The following is a 25,811-nucleotide window of genomic DNA, read 5'->3' as shown; positions in this document are numbered from 1 at the left end:
TGCTACCTTCAAGCGGTCCAGTTGTTGGCAGTACAGGTCCGAATTGAGCGTTTGGCCATAGGGAAGCAGCTCATAATAGATTATTCCTTGACAATCCCACTAAACACACAGCAGAACCTTCCTGGCCGTTAATGAGGGCTTGGCCACCATCTGAGCCGCTTCAGCGGGCTTCGACCACGACCGTTTGCGCTTCACGTTGTCGTAAGTGACCCACTTTTCATCGCCAGTCACCATCCGCTTCAGAAACGGGTCGATTTTGTTACGATTCAGCAGCGATTCACTTCCATCACCATTGGGTTGAATTCTTCTGAATCTATAAACATGGTATATGACCTCACAAGACACATTGACTGGAAAAAATATGCGGACGCGATTGCTCTAGCCATCAATTCCAGAGATGGTTTACCTCCATTGGAGGAGTATAACTTCCTTTCTCGTTTGATCTATGACAGCGCGGTTCGCGCTCAAACGAAACCCATCCCAGGTTCCACCATTTCCCGAAGGCCTCCCAATCTATGGTGGGATAGCCAATGTTCCAAGCTTTATGTAGAAAAATCGAATGCATTTAAAGCTTTTCGGAAACGTGGAACCCCTGAAAATTTTCAAACGTATTTAGCCCTTGAAGATCAATTTAAAAACTTAATCAAAGGGAAAAAACGTGCTTATTGGCGAAATTTCGTGGGAGGTTTGTCACGAGAAACGTCAATGAAAAAATTATGGAAAGTGGCTCGAAACATGAGAAATCGCTCTTCAACGAATGAAAACGAAGAATATTCACATCGATGGATTTTTAATTTTGCACGGAAGGTTTGTCCTGATTCCGCTCCTGTGCAAAAAATTGTTCGAGATATACCACAAGGTAGGTGCGATCTTGATTCCGAGTTTTTGATGGTAGAATTCTCTCTTGCTCTGCTCTCATGTAACAATTCTGCTCCGGGATCGGATAGAATTAAGTTCAACTTGCTGAAAAACCTCCCTGATGTGGCGAAACATCGCTTGTTGAATTTATTCAATCGGTTTCTGGAGAATAATATTGTTCCAGATGATTGGAGACAAGTACGAGTTATAGCTATTCAAAAACCCGCATCCGACTTCAATTCGTACCGCCCAATAGCAATGCTGTCTTGTATACGGAAATTGTTGGAGAAAATGATCTTGTTTCGCCTTGATCGATGGGTTGAAACGAATGGCCTACTCTCAGATACACAATATGGGTTCCGCAGGGGCAAGGGGACGAATGATTGTCTTGCGTTGCTTTCTTCAGAAATTCAAATGGCTTACGCCGAAAAAAAACAAATGGCTTCAGTATTCTTGGACATAAAGGGGGCCTTTGATTCTGTTTCAATAGAGGTTTTGTCAGACAAATTACACTCTCGGGGTCTGCCGCCTCTATTGAATAATATGTTATATAACGTGCTTTGTGAGTAACATTTGAACTTTTCTCACGGAGATTCGGCAGTAAGTCGGGTCTCTTACATGGGCCTCCCCCAGGGCTCATGTTTAAGCCCCCTTTTGTACAACTTCTATGTAAGCGACATCGACAATTGCCTTACACAAAATTGCAGCCTAAGACAACTTGCAGATGATGGAGTGGTGTCTGTCGTAGGATCAAACGAATCCGACCTGCAAGGACCCTTACAAGATACTTTGAACAATTTTTCAACCTGGGCCATTGGGCTAGGGATCGGATTCTCCACGGAGAAAACAGAGATGGTGGTTTTTTCTAGGAAGCATAGACCAGCAAAACCAAAGCTTCAACTTTTGGGTAAACCGATCACTCATGCTATGTCATTCAAGTATCTTGGGGTTTGGTTCGACTCCAAATGTACTTGGGGGGCCCATATTAGGTATCTGAGTAAAAAATGCCAACAAAGAATAAACTTTCTCCGTACAATTACCGGCACCTGGTGGGGAGCCCACCCAGAAGATCTTATAATGTTGTATCGAACAACTATTCTCTCAGTGATGGAGTATGGCAGTTTCTGTTTTCAATCAGCTGCCAAAACACACCTCATTAAACTCGAGCGAATTCAGTATCTTTGTCTCCGTATCGCGTTGGGATGTATGCCCTCAACGCATACCATGAGTCTCGAGGTTTTGGCAGGCCTACTCCCACTAAAAGATCGCTTCAATTTATTATCTCTTCGGTTCTTCATCCGGTGTAAGGTCATGAACCCATTGGTGATCGGAAATTTTGAGCAGCTGATCGAGCTAAATTTTCACTCCGGATTCATGAGTTCATATCATGAATTCATCTCCATGCAGGTTGATCCTTCTTCGTATATTCCCAACCGTGTTTGTTTCCCTGACTACATCAATTCCTCTGTGCATTTTGATCTGTCCATGAAGCAAGATATCCATGGATATTCAGATTACCAACGATCGAGGATCGCTCCAACGATCTTCGATGAAAAGTATGGGGGTATCAATTGCGATAATATGTACTTTACTGATGGGTCCACTATAAACGAGTCCACAGGATTTGGAGTGTTCAACGAATTTTTTAGCACCTCACACAGTCTTCAGAATTCTTGCTCAGTGTATATTGCTGAATTGGCAGCAATTCATTGGGCGCTGGACAGCGTCGCCTCACGACCTGTTGAACACTATTACATTGTAACGGATAGTCTTAGCTCTGTCGAAGCTATCCGTTCAGTGAGGCCGGAAAAGCACTCGCCGTACTTCCTTGAGAGAATACGAGAAATTTTGAGTGCTTTATCCAGACGCTGTTATGTCATTACCTTTATCTGGGTCCCTTCACATTGCTCCATTCCGGGTAATGAGAGGGCTGACTCATTAGCAAAGGTAGGTGCAATTGAAGGCGATATTTATCAGCGTCAAATCGCCTTCAATGAATTTTATTCTTTAGTCCGCAAAAATACCATCGCTAACTGGCAACGCAAGTGGAATGAAGATGAATTGGGCCGGTGGTTTCACTCGATTATCCCAAAGGTTAGCCTTAAACCGTGGTTCAAAAGTCTGGACTTGAGTCGGGACTTTATTCGCACCTTCTCCCGACTCATGTCCAATCACTGTTCGTTAGATGCACTACTCTTCCGTTTCAATCTTGCCAGCAGCAATCTCTGCGTTTGTGGCCAAGGTTATCACGACATCGAGCACATTGTTTGGTCGTGCGAGGTGTATCTGGTCGCCAGATCGAATTTAAAAAACTCCCTTCGGGCCCGAGGTAGGCAGCCTAATGTGCCGGTGAGAGATGTGTTGGCTCGGTTAGACCTTGATTACATGTCCCATATATATGTTTTCCTTAAAGCTATAGATCTTCGTGTGTGATTGCCCCTACATCCTTATACCCTCCTTTCCTTCCTTTGCGGGTAATTCGTCCCCTTGCTATAAATAGTAGATTAAGTTGAAATGTAAATACACTATAGATATACGAATAGATTTATAAATTGAGTGTTCATCAACATTGTTACAATTTCCTTATATCCCATCCTTCTCCTAAAAATATGTCACCCTTCTAAACTCGAGTACACCGCGAGTAATCGGTTTTCCACCTTACTAACCATAGATGTAAGAAACTTGTTTATATATATATAGTTTTAAAATTATATTTAAGAATTCGGCTCCTTTAAACTTAAGTAACTGAGCCTGTAAAAATAAACGAATTAAAAAAAAAAAGCAGCGATTCACATGCGTCGATACGGTCACAGATGTTTTTTTGCGTCAACGTGTGTGGCACCCATACATCGAGTTTCTTTGTGAATCCAAGCCTCTTCAAATGGTTAATAACGGTTTGATGACTTATCCCCAGCTCTTGGCCGATGCTACTATGCCGGTCTTTCTCGGCTAACCGGCTAACAGGCCTGTCGATTGTCGCAATTTTCGACGACAGGCCTTCCGGAGCGTGGCGCATCTTCGACGACCTCTACATCAGAACGAAAATGTTGAAACCATCGTTGTGCGGTGGAAATGGAAACTGTATCGGGTCCATAAACTGCACAAATTTTATTGGCAGCTTGAGATGCATTTTTGCCTTTGTCATAGTAGTACTGTAAAATATGTCGGATTTTCTCTTTATTTTGCTCCATATTTGCGACACTATAACTCACGAACGACTTAACCAAACTAAACACTGTCAAGGACTATATTATAGCGCGCAAAAATACCTTTCCAACAAGCTATAGTATCACTCGATACAATGAATACAACTAGAACTACGCGCTTACAACGACACCTCGCGGAAATACCGCAGGACTTTTTTGACAGCCTAATATATCTTTGCTATTCTTCGTTGTCTCTGGATTGCACGTGGAAGGTAATCCAAGATCCCCACGGTAGTGATCACCCACCAATAATTTCATCGACAGCCAATGAATGAAAGTTCACGTGAGTCAGTCGATATTGCGTATGACCTCACGAGAAATATTTACTGTACAAAATTTGCGGACGGAAAATCTGAAAAAATTGTTTTGCTGCATGAACTTCCTCATTTTCGCTCAAAAGAGACGTGTACCAGCTACCACTTTCAGTGTTCAAAGGTCTGTCTTGAAAAATCGTTCGCTTTGGAAAAAATCAGTAAAACTGGATTAGTGGAATAGTTTCGAAAGTACCAAGCTCTAGAAGTCTAAAAGGTTCGATTGAAGCAAGAAAACAAACGTGGATATTGGTGGAAGTTCGTCAATGGTCTGCCAAGGGGACCGATATGAGCACTTTTTAGAATACGGCTAGGAGAATGTGTGGCTGGAATCATACAAATGAAAGCGAGGAACGTTGGATTTTCAAATCTGCAAGGAAGATTTGTCCCGATTCCGTTCCTGCACAAAACGTTGTACGCAACATACCGCTTCAAAGCGATTATGAGAATTAGAAGCTCCGAGGTTGGACAAGATTGAATTCAACTAATTGAAGAATCTTTTCTACTTTACGAAACAACATTTGCTGACCTTTTTTTTTATTTAAATCGTTTATTTTTACAGGCTCAGTTACATAGGTTTAAAGGAGCCGAACTCCTTATTGTATTGTTACTAGTATATATACATTTTTCCTTAATTCTAATGTTAATAATATAGGAAACCGATTACTCGCAGTCGACTCGAGTTTAGAAGGGTGACATATTTTCTTCAGGAAAAGGAGGGGATATGAGGATATGTTGACAATGATCACACTCACACTCTCAATCACACTCATCACACTCAATTCTTAAACCTATCTCATATCTAATATGTATTTACATTTCATCTTATTCTTAAGAAGGGATCCGACCTCTCACAAAGGAAAAGGAAAAGGAAAAACTAAGGGTATAAGGACAATCACACACGAAGATCGATAGCTTTAAGGAATACATATATTTGGGACATGTAATCAAGGTCTAACCGAGCCAACACATCTCTCACCGGCACATTGGGCTGCCTTCCTCTAGCCCGAGGGTGTCTTCTAAATTCGATCTGGCGGCAAGATACAGCTCGCACGACCAAACAACGTGCTCGATGTCGTGGTAACCTTGGCCACAAACACAAAGATTGTTGTCGGCAAGATTAATACGAAAGAGTAGCGCATCTAACGAACAGTGATTGGACATGAGTCGGGAGAAGGTGCGAATAAAGTCCCAACTCAAGTCCAGACTTTTAAACCATGGTTTGAGGCTAACCTTAGGGATAATCGAGTGGAGCCACCGGCCCATTTGCTGAACTTGTTCAACAAGTTTCTGCCGCTGGATACTGTCTCGCATGACTGGAGACAAGTGATAGTGATAGCCATACGAAACCCCAACAAGCCAGCTTTCGATCACAATTTGTATAGGCCGATTGCAAAGTTATCCTGTATTCGTAAATTATTCGAGGAAATGATCCTACTTCGTTTGGACAAGTGGATCGAAATCATGCACTCTATGTCTTTCAAATATCTGGGTGTATATTTTGATTCTAAATGTACCTAAATGTACACATTGAGTATCTGAAACAGAAATGCCAGTAAAGAATTAACTTTCTCCAAACAATAACCGGAAAATGGTGGGGTGCCCATCCAGGAGACCTCATTAAGCTGTACGAAACAACGACATATATCCAGTTTCAGGGACTAGGTTACATTATCCATTACATTATCGACATTATCCAGTGTTAGGGATTAGGTTAAGTCACAAGTACACACAAACTCTAAGATGGAATAAAAGAATGGAGACAGTGCCACGGAAGTAGAGACAGAGATACAGAATGAACAACAATGAATAAAAGAAAGACAGAGAGGAGCTAAAGAGAGTGTAAAAGCAAATGATAAATAAGTTAATTCAAACTATAAAATTCAATTAATAATATAGTGTGAAAAGTGGTAGAAATTTATAGAAAAATTAGATATGCATCGATTACCTTTAACACTCCTATACTCGCGCGTTGGTCTATCAGACCGAGAAATCAAAAAATCGTTCATTTCTCAGAAAATATCAACACTACGACTTTGCGATTCTCTCTAGCTTTGTCATTCGTCGTTCGCCATCGTTTAGCGTATCACATGTGTTGGTACAAAGGGGACGTGTGCCACTTTTTTAACACTTTCGGTCTGACACACCGACGCTAGTATAGGAGTAACTTTTTTGGACAAGTGCCTTTTTTCATATTCTAGAATATTGTTGAATAAAATTTATAAATTAATGTTAGTGACGTGGAATATTTATTGAATATAATGCATAAGATCATTACCGGACTATTCTAATTTGATTTCAGTCTCTTTTGTAAATGGATTGAACGGATCCATATATTAACAATTCGTCGATTTATTCGTCGTTAGATTCATATGTTCGAAAGCAAAATATAAATATTTGACTTTCGTATAGTTTTTCGATAAATATAATGGTCATACATATACCAACTTGTGAAAAACTTTCACTTGTGGAAGAATTGTAAACAGTAAACTATAAACTAATCGGTGGCTTCTGGTAATTTTTAACAGTTATAGTTTCGGGGATATTTTTTTTATAATGAACAATATCGACAAGAAAACAAGAAAAAGAAAAGGAAGTTCCTAGAAATCCTTTTATATCATATTTTTATGTCCCATCTAAAAAAAGCATTAATTCTTAATTTACCAAGAATACAGAGACTAAGAATATTAGAAATATGCAAACTTTATATTCCAGAACCTTTATCATCTGGTAATTATCTAGAAGGTCGTTATACATTCTGCTCTTCGATAAAATACCCGAAAACACGCAACAACTGCATGAAATGTAAAAAATATGTTTGTTTCGAGCATGCTGTTATGCTATGTTCTGATTCTTACTCCAATGAAACCACAATCGATTGATACGTTTTTATATTATTTTAAAGCTTTTTATACTTCCATGAATTATATTCAGTTCCTCACTTTTAATTAATAACAGTAAAAAATTCGAATTTCGTTATTTGTGTTGGAGTATCAAAAATTACCCTGTTTTGAGGAGACTGAACTAGATGACTTTTAAAACATAATAAAGAAGAAGAAAACATATTTTTTTGAGTTTTTTCATTCAATCATATCCTCTTCTTCATATAAATGCCAATAAAGTCTGAAAAATACAGAATGGAAACATTATTGAGAAGTTCAGTTTTCGGTCTGTGACACCGTGCGCGAGTATACGTGTTATAATTTTACACGCGAGTACAGGAGGGTTAAAAACGAAAAAAAGGGACCTTTGCAAAACTCTCTATCACTCTGAGTGAACAGGACCTGTTTATTCTGGGATTAATTCTACCCCGGAACTGAATCTCGTATCTCGAGAGGAGCAGCGGACAAGTTAGACAGCGAACGACGTTCGAGATCCAACCGGAGGACACACCTGGCACCGACACTCACATAGGTTTATAGAGGTTAAATAATAAAAAGAAGAAAAAAAAATATATATATACACGTTTTATCATACTACACATCCGACCCTTCATCAGCTTTCAGAAGAGCCGACCCTGAGAGCGATTGACCTCAAGCTCGAGCTTGCCATCATAAAAAAGACCTTGAGAGCCCAACCTCAAAGGTTCCCGAGGCTCAGACCAGGAACCGAGGTGTCGCGGGAATTCTGTCATTTTTTATCTGTCCATGCGTCAAGAAATCCATGGAATCCCAGATCATCTACGTTCCGATGTAATTCCGCCGATCTTTTCGGAGAAATATAGCGAAGTTAAATCTGATAGAATGTTCTTCACTGATGGTTCATTCACTGGCTTCGCTTCGTATTTTCAATTAAAAATTCAGGTGCCTTTTTCAAACTCAGAGATCCTTGTTTCGTGTATGTCGCTGAGCTGGATGCGATATACTATGCTCCAGGGATCATTGAAACATTACCAATCGACCATTATTTTATCTTTTCAGACAGTCTCAGCTCAATAGAGGCTATCGTTTTAATGAAAGTTTTCTTAACAAGAAAAAAACAACTAATGAGTGCTTTGGTCGAAATTTTTTTCCAAATTACCTTACCGGTTCTCTCCCATTGTTCGATTCCAGGAAATGAGAAAGCGGACCCGCTAGCTAAGGTGGGCGCTTCAAAAGGCACACTCTTTGAAAGGCAAATTCCATATACCATTCTAAACCATATTTCGGACGCTTAAGGCATATGATTCAGAAGACAGATCTGAACTTTATGCACATGTGATATTTGATTGATATTTTTAATAAACTCGTTCAATATGCTTTTAAGTTTTCTACTTTGGTGCCTATTTGATTGAAAACATAAAAATTAATCAAAAAAAAAAGTTTTTCAGTTGAAGCGAATAAGAATCAAACTTCGGACACTATTCATAAAAAAAATAAAATTTCGGACAGAGTGGACAGAGAGGACACTCTGTTCGCATAACGGTTTCTTGTGGTTTTAAGCTCAATTTATATTTATGTACAATTACGAATGATTAAACATGCGGAAATAACAACGACCTGGCCTGTCTAAAAGGGTACTGCAACCTTCCATGCACAAACAAATGTCGTAAAAATTGTCTACAACCATTGATGGCTTTCAAACTTGTAGTGGAACTTTTACCACTTGTTTTTTGAGTTAACTCTGAATAACTTTCAACAACCTCTTTTGTGATATTTGCAAGCATTTATCTCTTCCCGTATTTTCCCCCCAAAATGCTTGTCGTTTATTGATGTTTCTTTGTAGCATCATGGTTTAAAATACCGTTAGGGTTATATTGCTTCAATGATATTTATATATTTGAATTCAAGTTATTTGTTGTTGAAAGTAATAAAATAATTGAAGGTTATTCAAAGGGCATGAATCTTGATTCTTAATTTTTGTTACATAGTTTCTTCTATTTCTATCTATCTATCTTCTCGTTTTGCACCAATTTCGCTTTCTTAATTCTTGAATTTTCACCTTTGTTTTTCTTTTTACAGTTTCTCACGTTTTTCGTTCTGCCTCATTTGATCTTCCTGCTTCCTCAACTTAGCTAGTGTTTGGTTTTTTTTTCTCTCGTTTCAACTCAGTTTTCCTTTTCCATTCCCCAAGTGATTTGGCGCTTCGTCATTTCAATCAACTTCTTCGCAGGTTCTACTTCTTCATACAACATATACCAAGACTCGTTTGTGGCCACTGCAGGAGTAACGTGGGGCTTACTCATACAGTGAGTTGATGAGTTGCCAGGATACACGGTTCATCGTTTTTTCTGTAAGAGGTTTATCCAGTTGCACATTGTCCATCAATTAATCAGCTTCCCTCATAGCTATCTGCTGGTCTGTAGTTGAAAAATATGTGTATTATTTATACAAGATTTCAAAATATTTTGGTGCGTTATATGAATCTACGTTTTACATCCATGTTATATTATGCTATTAGTCAAATGTAATTCTCATATAGAATGATAGTGAAACCAAGGGGTTACTCTAAAGAATCAATTGTGATATTAATTTAATAGTGAAATCATAAGGACATTAAGCATTTCAAGATATTATTACAAAGTGTCCGAAATATGAAAATTACACATTCCTCCTCAACACACACTCGTAAGTTGGCAGCGTAAGTGGAGTGAAGATGAATTCGGCCGTTGGTTACACAGGATTATCGTTAAGGTTTCGACGAGTGCATGGTTCAAGGGATTGAATGTAGGTCGTGATTCCATTCGCATTCTATCTCAGTTTATGTTTAATCATTACTACCTAAACGCGCATCTTTATCGCATTGGGTTCGCAGCAAGCAATCTTTGTGGTTGTGGCAATGGCTACCAGGACATCGAGCATGTTGTCTGGTCGTGTATCCGGTTCCATGCTGCCCTCTCTCAACTTTCCATAGTATTGAGGGTACGAGGCTGACAATCTTAAATTCCCCGTCCAGGATATCCTAGAGAGCCGTGATCCTGCTTCATCTATACCTGTTCATCAGAAACGTCGATGTTAACGTTTAATGATGTTTTTTTAGTTTATCAGATGAACCTAAGTTCAAACATTTTTATACTTGGGTTTCTCCGAGCAAACAATGAAGGTCAACAACCCACACACTTTGGTTAAGATCGGTCCACAAATAGAGGAGAAACAACTGTCTTCAGAAGTTGTTGTCACGTTACGCAAAGTATACGATCCATTCCAGCGTGAAGTTATAGTAAAATTGAGGAACTTTCCTACAAGAATCATCACTTGGAGAATATTTTATAGTTAGATTGGTTTGTTGTCAGTCAAATATTTTTGTGATATCGCAACACCCGACTTTTTGCGGTTTCCGAATTTGAACATTAATGTTGAATTTTCAGTTCCGTTTCAAAACAAAACAAAACAAATCAAACTTTCTTCTATGTTTTGCCAACAATAAATGAACGTAGATTCATGAATATAGAATATAATCCCATACGATTTGGGTATTGGTTGCAGGTGTCTTACCAGCGAAAGTCGAACGTCGTATTCCGATGTCATTTTGGAATTGAGGATGGTGACTTCCGGTTCTTCAAAAGCGGATCTGAAAGACCGGAAATGACATGAAATCCCACAATACGAATGGTAAATGGTAACGTTGGCATATAACCGTGGGTACGCGAAGAAGAATGAAAAAGGAGAATAAAGTTTGATAGTGAGCAGATGGGATTTAAAAGAAAGGGAGATAATATTTGAGTGGTAAGAGAACCCTAGAGAGACGCGTGCGGAGATAGACAAAGGAAGTGCATATACAAATGCACACACAAACGTTAACGGTTAACGATCAAAGTCAACGTCAAAGTCAAAGACATCTTCAACACGCACATGCCTTGCGCACATGCACACGGATACATAGGAAGAGTTTATCAGAAGTATCTGATAGCAAAATCAAATGCATTCCCCCGGTGGTGAGCGTCACTCGATGAACCTGGCGTGTGCGAGCCATTGATGGCAAGCGTCAGAGAGAATGTGTAAACAATCAGGGTGTAAAAACTGAGGGTCGATTTAGGACCACCCCGACTTTTCCCAAATAACGACATGCCGTGTACTACAGATACCAGGTAGATTCAATTTATATAGCTTATTTTGATAAATATAAGATTTTGATAAAATAAGGCAATTTTAATTGCTTATAGTAGCAATTAAAATTGCCTTATTTTGTAATGCTTCGCAATCTAAAATAACACTGAACTCATTTTCTATACAGGTCTAAATCTAAAATTTCTTCTCTGTTTTTGAAGCGATGAAAACGAAAAAACGGTGCTGAAACGCTAGAATGAAGAGAGCCAGAGAAAAGTCACCATTTTATCAAATTGTCAGCGTTGTGAAACCTTTCATTTGACACCACTGAAAATACGGTAGGAAGCACCGTCCCTGAAATACAAAGGAGGGTAGGTTCAGGACCACCGGTTGCGTTAGGACCACCTTCCCCTATAGGATGGACTTTTAGAAGGGGAAGGAGAGATCTCAGGGGAAAGTGAAAAGTATTCAGAGTAATAAAAAACACAAAAAATAGTATATAGCTTTCCACAACACGACGAAATTCTTATTTAATACAACTTATTGATTGTGTGACGTGACAACCATTCGAGGAGACTGTTTTTCCGCACAGAGCGCGTTGTCACGTCACAAAATGCATGCCGATTTTTTCAAAGTTCTTGCGAGTTTTTTGAAAAACTGAATATACAGAAATCACCGTTCATTTTTTGTTAACAAATCATAGAACAAAGTATATTTGTATGTTTTGAAACGGAACTGAAAACACAACATAATTGTTCAAAAGTCGGAAACCGCAAAAAGACAGGTGTTGTCACGTCTCTATTTCATTTTAATATCGTTTACTATTTGGAAGTCATGTGTTTTATACATGAAAACGAGAAAAAACCTGTTTTTAGTGAGTCAAAACGTTGTCACGTCACGCTGGAATGGGTCAATAGCACATGCCAAAGTTATATTATACGGGTTTCGCAAAAAACTCCAGTACGAACCTTCTGTACTATAAATTGATAAAAAGTATAGTACAAACATTATATTAATATGATTATGATTTTATTATTTTTCTACATATCCTATAGTTACATTTAGGTGCCTATGGTGTCAAATTATTTTTGAAAATCCTATTAAATTTGAACGAGGAAAGTGCCACCCATATCTGTGTGACGGGGCGACGAAAGAGTTAAAATTTGTCGTTTGAAGTTCTCCTATGCTGAAATTTTCACTTTTCGCTCCATGGCCACCCACATACAAGAAAATCGCCCAACTTTTTTTTTATCGTATCGCTCCTCAAATATCAGTAACTTGATCAACAATAAATTATGCTGAATTTGGGGGGGTGCACAAATCATATTCTTATATCATTTTATACAACACTCCGAACACTCACAGTGTGTCCATATCAGTGGAAACCACCTCTCACAATCGGGCAATATTTCACTAGAATTCCCCAACCCCCATCATGGGAATGCCTTCCGTGAGCTCTTGTCGGAAGGTGCGACATGAAACTGATCCATTCGCTCCGTTCACGCGATGTCATGATCTCTGTCATTGGGGGTGCGTTTTACTGCAAAGGCCTCTACTGTTCGCTTTGGTGTCTGTTTTCTGCTGGTTGCTGTTTGTTTGCTGTTGCGCGTTCCCAACTTTTGCTGCTGGTTACCGTTTTGGATTGATGCATCACGAGAGGATTATATAACCTCAGCCGACCGTCTCCCATAATTATAAAAACCACTTCTCAAGGTTACCCTGGTACCTATGCACTATGCCGTCATCGCCCCCTAGGCAATCTGTTGAATTTCTTTGTGCGAGGTGGGAGGAATGATCTTTTCGACAGAAAGCAACCGCCAGACCGCTCTCGCACCGTCGTCATTATCCGTCGCGTTTCGCCAGAAAATTGTCATGTTGTTCAGTGTCTTTAATGAATGCGTAATCGTGTTTATGTGCAAATGATGTTTTACAATTTTCGCGGCGGGTTTTTTTTACCCTCGGTCGTTCTTCTTGCGGCGTCGGACCAGTCACTTGCAGTTAGGCTTTTCTTCACCGTCTGGCAAATTGCCGTAACTGTGCGCATTTTCGTGATAGCGCATAAATTACCGAAGATCGTCGCGACGACCTGCGGTAAATACATGCGGCTTTGCGAATGTTCTCCGAAGTGCGAGAGTAAGTAATCCATCTAATGGGTGTAGGGTTTGTTAACCCCCTTTCACTAATTGTATCGTTTATGTTGTTTCTGTGTTTTTTTTTTGTTCATGCTACCTACTTATTTTCATCCGAGCAAGAATGAATTGCAGTGCGAAATGCAAAGTTGGAAGGGGTATAATCAGTATTGAAATCAAACGAAGCGCGAATAGAATAAATCGAAGAACACATCATTGCATTACTCGTGAGTTCACTTTGCACAAAAAATCAAAATTCACTTTTCTTTCGAAAGTCCAGTTACTAATTAGAAGCGAAGAACGCAGAGAATCAACCCTGTTAACCAATAATGGATTCCGGTTATTTTCCAATTCCACCGACAAAAAATATCATGCGATTTAATTGTTGCTCGTAAACGGAAAACAACCACAGCTTATGAATAACAAAAAAACGCACCGACGTATACACCTTCGTAGTGTTTTAATTGTATAGCTTTCTCAACAATTCTTCAAAGTTGGTGGGGAAAAAAATCTCCAACAGAACCAACGAAAACAACAGCAAGTTGCAATAACTGAACAGAATGGCGAAACCGGCACAGAAGCGTTCGAGAAACAAGGGGAAGATTCTCTCGAATTCGAACGCTGCGTGGTGCATTGAACCAAGATTTTAGCCATAGGGGAAATTGGGGTAAAACGGACATGTTAAGAAGAACTTCAACTTTATTTTTGGAAACTCATGTTCTCAAAAACTTAAAAGCAGTTTCCTACAGTTCAATATACTGGTTTCCGAAATAATTGGCTAAATGTTTTATAAAAATGTGTTTTTCCATGTTTTTTACTGAAATTAAAACAAGCCGAAAAATAGAACATTTTTATCGATGCGGGTATAATGGACATGTAGTGGGGGGAACATGGACAGGTTAACACTTTGGCGTCCGGCGACACCACAGTGGTTACGTGCGCATAGTATCTCAGTGGCCGACAACAGCACTTTAGTATCGTTTGCATTCTGGTGGGGTTTTGTTAAGGTAACAATATCTTACACACGCCCAACAAGTCTTAATTTTTTTTTAAATGAGGGAGGTGGGGAAATTCCGTCATTTTAAAAAGAACTTCAATTATATCTTTCGAAACTCATGTTTCTCCAAAGTTAAATGCAGTTTCTTGCATTTCAATATACTGTTTTTCGAATTAATCGACCGAATGTTTTTCAATGTTTTTACTAAAATAAAAACAGACCGAAAAGTGGAACATTTTTTCGATGATTACCCGCATGGACATCTAGTGGGGGGAATATGGACAGGTTTGTAATTTTTACGTATGTATATCATCGAAATGTCATGAAAGTAGGAGAACAGGGTTGAGAACTTATGAAAACTAACGATGAGATTAGTAAAACTTTACAATTTATGAATTCCCGATAATGTCAAGAACGGGCGGCCAAGTAATACGAATTAGCGCTGCGGGCGCCAAGCGAATATTTTTTTACGAATCGTGTGGACGTCGAAGTGTTAATAATATACGAAGCATAGAAGTTTATCGCTCGCGAGAGGAATAATTTCGCTCTCTCTCAGTGTTTGTGCGTCCAGTAACTGAAATAGAACAAAAAGAGAAAGCAATATAAAAAAGAGTTGAATATTCTTCCCTTCATTTTTTTAGAGGCGAATGAACTGAAAAGTTTAAAGCCTCTTTAATCCAACATCACCATCATCTTCCCTTCACTTTCTATCATGCATCGGTTGTGATTATGGATGTGACTGTCCATTTCAACCCCACCAGTGCAATTATTTCAATAATTTAAATTCACCACTTACGAATGAATTTACTTTTCCGTACATACCTAATGTCGCCTCTCTGTCAACTCACCAACCGAAATATAACCATCAGCGAATTCAATTTTGCAATTAAACCACTCAAAATGCTTAATATCGAAGCCGCAAAAAATTTCGGTTTTTGTTTCCCTATTCCATTTTTTGATCAATATTCATTCTCATGGGACGGTTCAAATATTATAGAATAACATGTAGAATAATGCAACTATACAAATCAACCGCCTGTCCATTATACCCCCTCAGTCCGTCTTACCCGCGGTTCCCCTATATCGAAATCGATACGAACGAACGGAACAGCTGACTGCGGTTTCCCTATCATGACCATTGGCTCGTCGAATGTTGCAATAATTTTTGGTTGGGGTGATGGCATGAACCACCAGCAAGGATACTCTCGCATATTTTAACAGTGATTTTTAGCAGCGCATTTATATATTAGGTTGGGGAAAAAGTAATCCATTGTTTTCTCGATAGTTGGGTGTAGTGATTGATATCTCGCGTAATATCGATCATACAATTTCAAGTTAAGGCTCGTAGTAAAGGATATTTCATACTGAAAAAAATCTTTTGCTGTTTTTTGTTTTGTTTGTTCCATTCAGTTGTGAATTACAGGATGTTAACAATAGAAGTTAACAAAGAAAAACAAAGAAAAAATTTAGATATTTATAGAGGCGAAAATGCAAGCCAGGCCGCCGAATTTGTGAATAGTGTTTATGGTGCCGATACTGTAACAGTAAACTACGTGCAATTTGGTTCTCATTTTGACGTAGGACTACGTCTACGTTTTTATGAAATAAAAGTAACGTTAATGACTATTTTTGCTGCGAATGGATTTCAACAATTTGCATACCAATCGAATCGGAAATTTTCTAAGATTGGTTTTATATGCTATACATTACAATCCCATAGTCTGTATATGGTTCATATTGATGAAAATTGGAAGCGTTCCCATTTTCCCATACACTTGTTCTGTCCATTTGCGTGCTTTCCGGAACAGAGCTATCAATAACGGGCAACTTATGCAGCCGCTAGAATAGAAACAACGAAGGGGGATAGCGAAAAGATCATATCTGCGAAGTAAACTCCACCCGCGAGTAGTAAGTAAGCTGCCGGTAGCGTATAAGAATTGCAACTCTTCTGAGGAAAATTCTCAGAATTTTTCTGTGCTCGAAACAACAAAGGTCGCTTATTCTGCTAGTTTTGTGTTTTATGTTTCCCCTCGAGCTGTGAACGCTAGCGAATATTTCACTTGAAGTGCATCTGGCATTGCAATTTACCCTTTTCGGTCGTTTGTCTGCTCTCAGCCATCACAGCAAGGAATCATATTAAATACATCAACCAACGATTTAATAGTTTACATTTTTTCTAAACGAATTTTAATTCTGAGCGCAAAGGGTTAACATAACCATCCGAGCTACGGCAGAGCAGGCGAAAAAAGAGAAGAGTGTAAATGATTATAGGTCGTTCCTGGCCATCAGTGTTTGGCTTTGTGTGTGTTGCTTGTTTTCGTTGCGCGAAACTTAGAACTTGATCATTCCATGTACATGTGAATAACATACCTTCGATACTTTCAGTTGCCATTCGTATTTGCTCTCGTACGCATCGGCTGTGTTCTGATGCAACAAGCTCCTATCTTTGTTGACGGTTTTGACCGAGAGTCGAGGAACGATTTTTCATAAACGGTCATTCTCGCGATGTTTCATTTTCATCGCTGCAACTGTGTGCATCTGTGTACATCGCGTGTTTGATGCTTGTTGAATGGCGATGCACGGAAGATGCCTCTCGTTTAATACTCAGTGCAATACGTGCATTGATATAAAGAAACAAATTGCAACATATGACCAATTAGTGTATTGTTCTCGCAAACGCAAGAAATAATCGTTGCTTCTAGAAATGATTCTACAAAACCACGCAAGCCATTAAACCTTTTCAGGGTCCTCGGAACATTATACTAAAGAGTTTGTTATGAAATTTCGACGCATTCGCAAATAATATCCGGAATGATAAACCAACAAATTTAAAAAAAAATCGTAGTCCTACGTCCTAAGCAGTCGTGTCTCTAATACAACCCCTCGAATATTTTTTTAAAATTCGTTTATTTTTGCAGACTCAGTTACATAAGGAGCCGAATTCTTATCTGTATCTTTAAAGCTATACAGCCATTACATGCCGAATCGATATAGTGATTCTCAGATTTTCGTCAAAAGTGGTAATTTTGTTCTTTATCGCAAAACATTAGACCCGTACTTTTTTTATTAGGGAGCCCATTTCCATTTTAGGTTGGTCCGAAAAATCCATTTTTTCCACTTTTACCCAAAAACGACTTTTCTAAAAAGTTTATAACTTTTGAACCACTTAACCGATATCAAATAGAAGCCAAAGAGCTAGCCTTTTATCAACTTGCAAATGAAATGGATTTTATTCTCGTAATTATTGATTGTAGTAGTTTTTTTTATTGTTTCTGACTAGAGGGCGCTATATTTTTTTATATTTTTTCTGGAAACCTGAGGATTTTTTACATAACATATCTCGTTATCAGAGATGCTATTGTTTTAGTTTTTGAGATATGATTTTACAAAATGAATTTTGAACGAAGACTTAATGTTAAATTTACAAAATAATAACTCAAAAACGAAAAAAATAGCATCTCTGATATCGAGATATGTTATGAAAAAAAATCCTCAGCTTTCCACAAACAATATAATAAAATATAGCGGCCTCTATCTTCAACCGAGAAAACTAGAAAAAACTAACTCAATCAATAATTACAAAGACGAAGATCCAAATTTTTCGCAAAAGTAATGTTTTTTTAAAGAAAACTAACTCATAAGCTTCAATTTGATATGTCGATCATACGAATCGGTCCAGCAGTTCAAAAGTTATGATTTTTTGTAGTGGAAAACATGGGGAAATATCAGGGTTGCCACATTTATTTATGTAAAGCTTTCAGAAGAAATCTGTATATCTGTATTTCTAGCAAAAAAATCTATATAAAAAATCTGTGTCGAAAAAAAAGGGAAAAAAATTAAAATAAAGGTCTATTTTCATTTTGAATTTATTTTCCAGATTTATGAGTTATTAAAGTCGTATCAAAACAACAAAATTTTTATATATAAAAATGGATTTCTGTCTGTCTGTCTGATTCTTATGGACTCTGAAACTACTGAACCAATCTACATGAAAATTGTTATGTAGGAGTTTTTGGGGCAGGGGAAGGTTTTCGTGATAGTTTGAGACCCCTCCCCCCTCTCTAAGGGGAGGCTGCCATACAAATGAAGCACAAATTTCTACATTACTCGAGAATTAATCAAGTAAATGAAACCAAATTAGACATATGGTGGTTTTAGGGTGTAATAAATGATTCTATGGTGGTTAGACACTCCCCCCCCCCCTCTTTAAGGGGGGTGGGGGGTTCTGCCATACAAATGAAACACCAATTTCTACATTACTCGAGAATTAACCAAGCAAATGTAACCAAATTAGGCATCTAAAGGTTTTAGAGTGCATTACATGTTTCTATGGTGGTTAGACAATCCACCCCTCTCTCTAAGGGGGGCTGCCGTACAAATGAAACAAATTTTTTTGCATTACTCGAGAATTAATCAAGCAAACGAAACCAAATTTGGCATGTGGAGGTTTTAGGATGCAATAAATGTTTCTATGGTGGTTCGACCCTCCTCCCCACTCTTTTAGAGTGTGCTCTCATACAAATGAAAAACAAATTTCTGCATAACTCTAAAAACTAATCAAGCAAATGGAACCAAATTTGGCATGTGAATATTTTAGGGGGCACGAAACGTTTCTATGGTGCATAGGCACTCCTCCCCCTCTCTAAGAGGAGAAAAGGGGAGGAGTCTGTCTTTATTATATCATGATTTCTGTATTAAACATTTATTCCATGTAACGGAGAAAAATTTATTTGCAAGTGGTTGAAAAATCTTGAACGCGAATTGTGTCTGAAAATAATCTGATATTATAATGATGAGTTTTGGTAGAAGTACTAGGAATTTTTTAGTAAAAGGTAAATTCAACGGGGTCGATTAGAAGATCATTCAATGAACAATTCTGCGATTGCACTCATGAACTTGCGCTTAGTAAGAGAACGTGAATGTTTGAAGATATTGATAACAAAAAACAAATTTTGGGCGGGAACAAGCTTGCCGGGTCAGTTAGAAAGGGTTTCTCATAATTCTCTGAATTACATGATGTTTTGTTGGTTTTGTTGAAATTCGCCTTCAAATTTTTCGTCAATTTCATCCTCAAAGCTCTTACTTGAGCCGATACATAGTTCTTCACTTTCAAAATAGAGTATATAATTGTGGGTGCCAACTGATTTCCGGACTCCGGCATTATAAAGCGAACAAAATCACTCAACACGCTTACAAACGACCTTAGCTATGGATACAATAATTTTTCATCACGCCTTTTGACATCCAACATCTAGGACCATGTTATATCTGAGTCACTCGATTTTCGCCCCATTAGATTCGTCTTGAGTAGCCTGAATTCGTGAATTCGTTATCCATGCCTTGTCTATCACCGACTTGAGAAAATTGGCGCATAAAATCATTAAGATTTGATAGCTTGACGAAATTTTGAGGGTTTATCAAGGCCGCAGTTTTGATAGCCGGATCATTGAAATCAAATTTCTTTTAAATCTGTTTCACGAGTTCAATATAGAAATCACGACAAAAAGATTTAAAGGTTTCTAGCTGTATCCAATTCTTTTTCAGCTTCTTCTGCATTGATACCAACGTAAACATACTCAGGCTTCTTCAGAAAGTCTTCAAAATAGTTCACATCAAGGTCAGCATCATACCCTCCTTTCCTTCCTTTGCGGGTAATTCGTCCCCTTGCTATAAATAGTAGAATAAATTGAAATGTAAATAAACTATAGATATACGAATAGATTTAAGAATTGAGTGCTCATCAACATTGTTACAATTTCCTTATATCCCATCCTTCTCCTAAAAATATGTCACCCTTCTAAACTCGAGTACACCGCGAGTAATCGGTTTTCCACCTTACTAACCATAGATGTAAGAAAATTGTTTCTATATATATATAGTTTTAAAAATATATTTAAGAATTCGGCTCCTTTAAACTTAAGTAACTGAGCCTGTAAAAATAAACGAATTAAAAAAAAAAAAAAAAAGATCAGCATCAGCAAATCATTGCACTTAGTTCTACAAAACAAAAAATATCCAACATGATCAATAATAACATTCTTTTTTCATTATACAACTCATAAAATTCAGAACTTTCTGATTGAAAAGTGCAATTGACGTTATTGATGAACGGTAGAACAATGTTAAGGAACAGCATAATCGGTTCGTTTAAATGAGTCATTATAAAATTGACTGATTGATTATGGTTGATACTTAACTACTTAACTTGGAACGAAGAGAATAGTTAGAGCTCTTCAAATCGCTCAAGATTTCGTCTAACGAAGCCTAACGTTGCGTTCAGTATTTTTATTAATCATAGTATCTATGTATGCACTGTAATAAAATTAATGAAATCAGAAAATCTGTAAATTTGCATATACAGATTCTTCATCTGAAATTTGGCGAAAAATCTGTAAAATACAGAATATTCTGTATATGTGGCAACCCTGGGAAAATTTGTTTTTTCGAACCATCGACTCACTTTGAAAAATAATAACTCAAAAACGAAAAAAATATGTTGGGTAGAAAATCCTAGTCCAAAGCCATGAATACAATAAAAAACGACTACAATCAATAATTACGAAAATAAAATCCATTTAATCTGCAAGTTCAATATTTTTTGATAAAAGGATAGCTCATTGGCTTCAATTTTATATGTCGATCATCTAAATCGGTTAAGTGGTTTCAAAAGTTTTGAATTTTTGAACAAAGTCATTTTTGGGAAAAAATGATTTTTCGGACCACTCTAAAATGTAAATGGGCACCCTGATAAAAAAAAAAAATTAAAAATACGGGTCTAATGTTTTGCGATAAAGAATAAAATTACCACTTTTGACGAAAATCTGAGAACTACTATTTCGGTTTGGCATGGAATGGCTGTATATATAAAAAATGTTCCTAACTCTATGGCTAGTAAGGTGGAAAACCGATTACTCGCGGTGGACTCGAGTTTAGAAGTGTGACATATTTTTTCAGGAAAAGGATGGGATATAAGACAATTGTTACAATGTCGAAGATCACACTCAATTTACAAATCAATTCGTATATCTATTGTGTATTTACATTTCAAGTTATTCTACTGTTTATAGCAAGGAGACTAATTGCTCGCAAAGGAAGAGATATGTTCTGGTTCATGGGATTTTGAATTGTATAAAATAAGCTTGGAAAATGAAATTAGTTTTTGAGTTTTCTGAACGATTTCTGGAAACTTTTTGATTGATGTGGTGTAGGGATAGGAAAACAATCATAAGGCCATTAATAAGATAAATTGAACAATTTCGTTTGTGTATATTCTATTACTTATGTGAGATTGCACATTTGAAAAAAAAATCAATTTTGTATTTAGTTTGATGAATACCTTTTTCGATGCAATAGAAAGAAGCTCTGTGATAGAAGACTATGATATAGGTATATGCAAGTACATTCATATCGCCGAGGGAATTTATTATTCTCACAGCTCATAATCTCCAAGATAAACTTTTGGTTGAACTCAGAACTAAAATCCTTTCTTCAAGTGCACAAATTTTATTTACATTAACGTTACAGTAATGGAATCTGGCTTACAACAGTTAATTAGCAGACGTTCAACCAACTGAAACATCCATTGCATGAAAAATATTACGTAAAACATGTTATTTTCTAAAACACCTTCAAATTCGAAAAAGAAATTAAAAATGGATCATTTGAATTAATAGCATTTACCAGTAAATCATATGCTATTAGGGCTTCAGGTTCCTAATGTCTCTCAAAAAATATTGTAGAACACATGTCTGCCTTCAAAATGATACTTTTGTTTTCACTAAAATCGGATAGTTCTAAATCTCTAACTTATAAAAAAATGTCTGCAATTATACCAACCTTATATGATCCAACGAACTTATTATGTTATGTGTTACGTTGCCGAAAAATTTGCATCTATTGTAATTGAGAAGTAAGATTTTTTATACCTATCTGAAGACCTAACCCTCAAGAGGCTCATCGAAGTTCGATCACCTCTCCCAACTCCCAGCAGTCTATTTATATGCTATTTCCATAAACATCTTTGATCGTAGTCTACTTCGTTCAATGAGCTACTCGAAGCTACTTCGAGTTCATAGTTCATCGAACTTATACCGATGGGATTGAATATTCTTCGACGAATCATAAATTGATCAGTCTAGACCAGACCGTCTGACGGCAGCGCGGAGTTGGAATGAACCTGAATGAAATCTCCATCTCAGATTCGATGTATTTGAATTGCTTTGCATTCAATTTGGTCTCGATTAAGGCGGTGCAATTATACAGCTACTTATCCTTGCACATTTCTATAGTTCTTCGACCTTTGGCGTGAATACAGAATGAAGGATTACGGATGAGATCATACATCTTAATATAGACGTCAATGGAATCAAATTCCATTCACAGATTGTCCGAACGAAACTGTCAATTGTTGTTTTATGCAAATTCACCGACCGCTTCTAAGTGTCTTCTAACTGCAAAGTATGTAACCACGCGACAGTCAGCGGGAAGGAGTTTGAAGGGAACGCAGAAAATTAATCCTTGCGAACAATGGCCGGCAGCCGTTGTCGAGGGAAGCGAGTTCCTTTCAGGTTTGCATGCAGCCGCATTAAATTTAGCGCTCAACTACAACCCAACCAGCAACATTATCGTCATCAGCGGTCGTACCATTATCATTATCGTATTGATTGACAAGCGTCAGTTTTTTCTCTCTCCTATCAATCGCATTCCCATCCGCTAGCCCCAGCAAAAATTGATCAACAACTGGGAGTTGGGGTTGATGTTGAACCAGGTACTAATCGTGCAGTGAACCATAATGGCAGACCACCCCATGATTTAGTCAGCTCATATAGGTAGCATCGATCTGAAGATTATAACCACTTTGGAAGGAACGGTGCTGGAGCTGGCGTTAATGGTCCGACTTATACATATGGAGCACACCACATATATGCTACACGGCAGCTTCTGTGATTACGTTCAGTGACTTTGTATTTTTTTGCCATAGGTGCTAATCAAATATCATTTGCTCGTCAAATTCTGATCGTTTCTAGTTTGCAGCTTTCTTCGCGCTAGCTTATTATGACAGCTGAATCCTCTTTTCCAACGGTAAGGTCGTTCCGAGTCATTGAACTCACCCGGGTGAACCTTCGAGGGGCGGGGATGAAAGAATTTAAATTCAATTTAGAGTCAGGCAAACAGTTATCTCGGGCAAATCTGCTTTCTAGGCCGGATCATGCGAAATTGGTCCGCAATGGATGCGGACTTTTAATCACATAGCGCTTAAACTCTTTTTTCATGTCTTGCTTGGGACTGCCTTTATCTAAATTTGGCAGGAGTTGATGGTTTTGGAGATATGCATGGAGAAATTCTATGGCAGAATAAAAGCACATCTATTTTCGGATGCTTGTAGCTGACACATTTTTTGAATAGGTTATTTATTAATTTATACACGAACCAAGAACGGAATTATCTACGTTCGAGCCGACGATCTTATGCTACATTCCGATTAATTTTTTGATTCTGTTTAAGTTTCAGCTAAAATAGTCAAAATCATCCCTCCAAATGAAATGCATAACTGGAGATAATTTTTTCACACAGAATATGCTCACTCTTACAAGAACTTAAAAAATAGACTAAACTTATTTTGGTTATGGTCGGAGTACAATAGACCTTTAATTGTTCAAAGGTCTATTGTACTCCGACCATAACCAAAATAAGTTTAGTCTATTTTTTAAGTTCTTGTAAGAGTGAGCATGTACTGAAAAATGAAAAACAATTTCGAATGCTCATACTAGGTTTGCTTGAAAAGTATATGCAAAGCGCTTATCGAGTTTATGTTATGTTAGTAGAATCTCTTTAAAAACACACACCTAGTATCAGTCAGATCGTTTTGTTTGTGTTTGACATTTGTTTTAATCGGGGAAGTCATGCGATATTGTTTTCCATAACGACAACGCTCACGGCTCAGTATTTGTGCTCGCAATACAAATGGAAATATGGTTCACATTCGTTTCACATACCCTGTATTCTCCAGACCTGGCTTCCTCGGACTATTAATTGTCCGCAATCCCTTCGATTTGACCAAATGGCTGGCGGAAAAAAAGATGTTATTCAAACGAGGAGGTGATTGAAGTTTAAGAAGTTCTTTGGATTTTTGCATGGATTTTCCAGACAAGAAGAAGAGATGCATCAACATATGACAAGCTTATGTATTGTTCTCGCAAGAACAAGAATGAATCATGAATCGACCATTATCAGCTGCATCTATAAAACCACACAAAATACCAAGGCTTTCTACCCATGAGTTATTCTAGAAATTGCATACATGATATCCGAAGTAATAAAAAGTGAATTGATTTTGACATGTGTTGCACGAAGAGATCCTTGTGTGAATTTGGAAGTGTGTTCGGACTCATTGGACTCATTATTCCCGATCGATCATTATTTTTACGTGAGCATTGTTTCCGGGTGAAGAGTGGAGTCAAAGTGCAGCGCATATAAAAAATGATACGAAGAAGATAATTCCCAGGGGCGAGAGCTGTGTTCTTCGGTAGAAAACTTCAGAAGAAAATTTGAAACTGTCACCACCACGCAACCGGTTCGGTTCGGATTTCCTGTTGCTTTTCTGCGGAAGGAACTACATATCATAAATTGTGGGTTTTCTATTTTGGGAATGGTGTTTGAAAAGTGTGCCTTGGAATTATAATTTTGCTAAGAGTAAAACAACAAAAACTGTGAAATTGTGAAATTGCAAAAAGTTGTTAATTTGCAAACAATGTTTAAAATAGAACAAAAAGGAAAATTGAAAAAAAAACAAATTGTAAATGAATGTGCAATTGCAGAAGAAAGGAAATCTGCAAAAAAAATAAAACTTCAACAATTTGTTTTATTTCATTTGTTTATTTTATGCACATTTTATGCTGTAACAGAGTTGAATTTCAATCGTGTACATGTCACATGTTTATCATATCTATAAATAGCACAGTTGCCATTTTTCGGCGTAAGAGTATTCCTTCTGTTCTTCCATTATCCAGTTAGACCACCGGACAGCGGAGACAGTTGATATGATCATTATTGTGTTATTTATAGCACAACAGCTCGATGTTTTTTTTGTTGCAAGCAGAGCTTGCATTTGGATAGAGAGAGGCTAGAATTCCGACACTGAATCGATCTCCATCGTTGATGATTGTTGCATGGACGTAGTTATTCTGTAACAACACAATGATCAATGAGGGATCTGAGTTTTGAACTCACGATCGATCGCTTACTAAGCGAACGCGCAACCAATGTGGCTACGAAGACCCCCGTGCAACAAATTGTAAAAATTAAAAAAATCAGAAATGCAAAAAAAAAATATGAAATTGCAAAAA

The 25,811-nt window shown here is 37.7% G+C and overlaps 1 protein-coding gene across 6 annotated transcripts in view; it reads right to left on the bottom strand.

Moving 5' to 3' along the window:
• Window positions 1–25,811, bottom strand: part of LOC129773113 (uncharacterized) — a 281,523-nt gene that overhangs the window by 244,052 nt on the left and 11,660 nt on the right. Inside the window, exon 1 of one of the 6 annotated variants that reach the window (XM_055776671.1) lies at window positions 10,789–10,843. The exons of the other annotated variants lie outside the window; for them this stretch is intronic. The gene's annotated coding sequence lies outside the window, so the exon portion shown is untranslated. Of the gene's footprint in view, window positions 1–10,788; window positions 10,844–25,811 lie in introns of those variants that run through there. 6 annotated transcript variants of the gene reach the window in all.

Source organism: Toxorhynchites rutilus, chromosome 3, assembly GCF_029784135.1.
Source record: "Toxorhynchites rutilus septentrionalis strain SRP chromosome 3, ASM2978413v1, whole genome shotgun sequence".
NCBI lineage: Eukaryota > Metazoa > Arthropoda > Insecta > Diptera > Culicidae > Toxorhynchites > Toxorhynchites rutilus.
This window is presented reverse-complemented; position numbering and strand designations above follow the sequence as displayed.